Here is a 4,714-nt window from a genome sequence, read left to right on the forward strand (position 1 = left end):
ACCGGTTTGGCTCAGTGGATAGAGTGTCGGCCTGCAGACTGAAGGGTCCCAGGTTCGATTCCGGTCAAGGGCATGTACCTTGGTTGTGGGCACATCCCCAGTGGGGGGTGTGCAGGAGGCAGCTGATCGATGTTTCTCTCTCATCGATGTTTCTAACTCTCTATCCCTCTCCCTTCTCTATAAAAAAATCAATAAAATATATTAAAAAAAACATAAAACAATATGTAATTATATATCTGTTTTCTGATGGTCTTAGGCGACCCCTGTGAAAGGGTCGTTCAACCCCCAAAGGGGTCGCGACCCACAGGTTGAGAACCGCTGCTATAGAGCCTCGAAGTTCTTAGCTCACCCTTTCTTTCTAGCCCCAAATAAGCTCCCCTAGATACTTGACCAGCATCTCTTTTGACTTCCCCTCTTCTAGGTGGCAGAACTCTACAACATATAGGAATTTTTTGTCAACACTGAAAGTTATAATCCTGAAAAAGTTCCATAGTTGGCAAACCATTATCTTGTAGAAAAGCAGAGTAGAAAACAGAGGGGGGTTGGGGGGGTTACTTTAAAAAACACCAACAACTAATTGTTACAGTCAGCATGTATTTCCAATACCAACCAAATTCACTGGCATTTAAAACCCTAGTAATAATTATAATATCCTTCTCCTCCATTACCTTCTTTGATTATTGCAGAAAAATACTACTATGGCATAGCGCTCTGCTGAAAGCTCAAGCCAAACACTGTGCATCTACCCAGTCTTCTTTCATTAGCTCAGTGCCTGAGCTGTCTCTGTGAACTATTAGTCAGATCTTCCATATGGTTCACAGAGTATAGTAGGAGTATTATTTGCTTACTAAGGTTCTTACCAAGTTCTGATACTTGATTTTAAAACTACGTGATATCAAAGCCTCATTTAGCAAAACATAGTTGTGAGACTGGACACCCAGCCTCCTGCCTCCTTGTGGATGCCTGCAGTTTTCTTAAAGCTTACTTCGAATTTATCAGCTTACACACCCAAACAGAGCAGTATGCCATTTACCTCATCTTCTTTCCTTCTCTTACTGTGATCTGCCTACACCAATGCAGCACATTCATTTGTCCAGCAGCTTATTGGTGCCATTCTGGATGCTCTCTCTTTCCTGGAACTCCCAACCATAACATTTTCCCAGATTTCTCCCCATTTTTCCTAAACTAAGCAGAAATGAGGTATCCCCACATTACCATATAAACACATTCCAAATATCTGAAATCATGTCCGAGTGAATGTTTTTAGAAAAGCAAACAAAAACCCTTCCAACTGTCCAGTACTCTTAAAAGTTTGCAAAAAGGACACAGAGGAGCCAGCTCTAACCAGTAAAATATGCCCATGCTAGACAAGGAAGAAGAGATGCGAATACCTGGCAAATAAATTCTATTCAGCTATTGCTATAAAGGGATGCTATAAGATAATTTCTATGAAAGAGTTAAAACAAAAAAAGATGATAATTATCACAATACCCATCTTTAGCAGATCTAAGTACAGCGTAGGATCCCATTTCAGAGCCAGAGCCAGCTAGATGAAGTCTCTTGTTCCAATAACTATTCTCTCATCTCCTTATCCCCTCACTTCCTGGGCTAACTACTCACTTTTCAGGTCCACACTTTGTTGTCATGTCACTTCCTCCAAGAAGCATGACCTGACAACTCCCAGGTATGGGTTAGATGGCCCTCCCAGGTACCCTCTATCATAACACACTCATTACTTTTTAGGATAGAAATCTGTCTCATAAGAGGCAATAAAGCCATCCTGGCCTGGAACCATCAGAGAAGCTACTATCAGTGGACCATAAAATGTACCATATAGAAATCCATATTTTTGTAAAATGCAAACTCATAACCATCATCTGACATGGAAACACAACAGATCTGTGCAAGATTTATATACTGCTTTGAAGTTTATAAAGCATTCCATAGCCATTGTTTATTTAATCTTCATCACAACCTTGAGTAAGATTAACCCCACTTTACAGATGAGGAAGCTAGACTAAGGTTTGGGGATTTTCTCAGAGCTCCACATTAAATGAGAGAGCTGGTATCAACCTACATACATATTTTTTTGTTAATCCTCACCCAAGGATATTTTTCCATTGATTTTTAGAGAGAGTGGGAGGGAGGGGAAGAGACAGAGAGAAACATGATGTGAGAGAAACATTGATTGGTTGCCTCCCACACATGCCCCAACCAAGGCCTGGATGGAGCCTGTAACTGAGATACATCCCTTGACTGGGAATAAAAACTGGGACTCTTCAGTCCACACGCTGACGCTCTATCCACTGAGCCAAATTGGCTAGGGCTAAACCTATATTTTTATACCACGTATTTTTTCCATTACCTCCGGCCTATCAGGCATTTGGAACAATCTAATAAAAAAGACAAAAGAATTCAGGAAATATGTTTCCCTTTTTCCTCCTGTGTTTCAATTTTACATTTTTATACAAAATAAAAGTATTTCTAACTTTCAGTCAAAGACATCCTTTTCCCAGTAGATCAAAGGAATATAGTCGCATGTCTACCAACTTTTAATGTTGGGGGGAAAACGCCCTACTTATATACTACAGATAGCCAACAATTAGTTTTGAGCTCAGCATGTGCTAGGCTCTATGAAGGATACAAAAGTATCATATAATGGGATGCTTGATCTAAAGAGTTTACAATTTCCTTGGAAAGACCAAAATAACACTAACCATGTAAGGCTATATTATAAATTGAGTGCTTATAGGGCTGAGAAAAGTACATGAAAAGGACAAGCATAACAGATTTTGAGGCAATAGTGAGAACTAAGATGAACCTTAGAAAACGGCCAAGATCTGAATAAGTGGATGGGGAGGGCAAAAAGAAAAGCCACTCAGGTAAGACCATCCTGAAAATAAAAATGGCATATTTCTGGGGCAGTACCAGAAGCCTGGACTGAAAATTATTTAGGAACATAAAATTAGAAAAGTGATGGGGAGAACAGATAAACTAAAGGGAGGAGGATTAAGGAGCAACCATGTTTTTGATCAGAAAACAAACATGAAGGAAGCAAAAAGGACAATAAGCTGAATGTGGAATGGATTGGAATGCAGATATTACTTAAGAGAGATAACTAAATGGCTAATGCCCTTCTTTGTGGTACACCAAGGCCACCTGCACTTATCATTCACTAATCAAACTATGGCGACTATCTCTTTAGTTATCTGTCTCCTCCTTTAGACTTTTGGATCTTCCAGAGCAATACTACTTTATCATTATACTAGAGGCCCAGTGCATGAAATTCCTACACTCTGGGGGAGGGGGGTCCTTAGCAGATGTCCGACTGCCATGGAGGGGGGAGAGGCGCCCACCACTGCCACTGTGCTAGCCAGCCGTGACCTGGCTTCTGGCGCACTGACCACCAGGGGGCAGCTCCTGCGTTGAGCATCTGCCCCCTGGTAATCAATGCGTGTCATAGCAACTAGTCATTCCGCTGTTTGGTCGATTTGCATATTAGCCTTTTATTATATAGGATATTTCCACACTATCACGATGCCTAGAATTTGCTAGGCACTCAACAAATGTTTGTTAAAGGAATTAGTCTATCCAGGTATCTAGTTGTGACACTTGATTAGGGTGGCAACCATAGGAATCAGTAATACAAAGGACTTTTGAGGAAGCATTTAACAAGGTGATTTCATAGGTACAGGATATGTGATATGTGACATATCTTGAGTGACTACTTCAAGTCTGGGTGCCTGGGTGCAGAGAACACCAAGAAGCTTGGAGAATAAATCCCTTAGCAATACAAGGATCTCTCTTAATTTTGGACACACTGAATTCTCTCTGAGGTGAGATAAGAATATCCAGATAGAAAAGCCAAAAAAGTAAGCCTTGGGGATATGCCACTCTTTGAGAATTGGAAAACAAGAACCAATATTAAGATGTTACAAATATGCAATTGTCTAAACATTTTTAGCTGAAATCTAGCTAGAATCTTAAATTTGCCCACTAATAAATAAACTCAAGAGGCACTTAATTTTACATGGAAATTAATGTTTCTACTTCTTGTCTTTGCATGGTAAAGAGAAAAGTCTCAACTATTAAAACAACATATACAGTGCCTACAATGGCATATGTCTAAATTAAGAGTATTATGATGATCAAAACCAAGAGAGAAAGTAAGCATTGCATAGTGCCATTAAAACAGTAGAAAAAGTAAGAAAAGAATTGAGATCTAGCTCTGCTGGAGAAACAGTTTCAGTCAGTTGTGTATAAGCATATTTATTCCTAAACAATCAAAATAGCATAAGTTTTAGGTGAAAACATAATATTATGTAAAACCAGAAAATTATTTTTAAAATTATTGAAGGTGGAAGCCTGAAGCTAAAAGATCCATTATGTCACTTTCACTTTGAACCAGTATTACTTTTTGCTTAACTGAAGAAGCTCTTGTTCGGCCTGCAGGTGCTATGTGGTTCCCTTAGGCTAAACCTTATCGCTTAGAACTACGGTGTTAAGCGCATGATAATCTGCACTTTGGAGAATTCTGTCTTTCAATCAGTTACAATCTTATCACATTTGTCCCAATTAATAATTTTTTAAAGCATAATCAATCACTTCAGGTATGTTGTTTAAAAATACTTCCTCTCCCCCTGTGAGGTTGAGGCAGCCCCTGTGAGGCTGGGACTGCCCCTGTGAGGCTGGGATGGCCCCTGTGAGACTGAGA

The 4,714-nt window shown here is 39.7% G+C and overlaps 1 protein-coding gene across 5 annotated transcripts in view; it reads right to left on the reverse strand.

Annotated features, from left to right (window-relative positions):
* ARMC8 (armadillo repeat containing 8) overlaps positions 1 to 4,714 on the reverse strand; it is a 79,224-nt gene that overhangs the window by 50,801 nt on the left and 23,709 nt on the right. The gene's annotated exons all lie outside the window — the stretch shown is intronic.

Source organism: Myotis brandtii, unplaced genomic scaffold (assembly GCF_000412655.1).
Source record: "Myotis brandtii unplaced genomic scaffold, ASM41265v1 scaffold18, whole genome shotgun sequence".
NCBI classification, from domain to species: domain Eukaryota; kingdom Metazoa; phylum Chordata; class Mammalia; order Chiroptera; family Vespertilionidae; genus Myotis; species Myotis brandtii.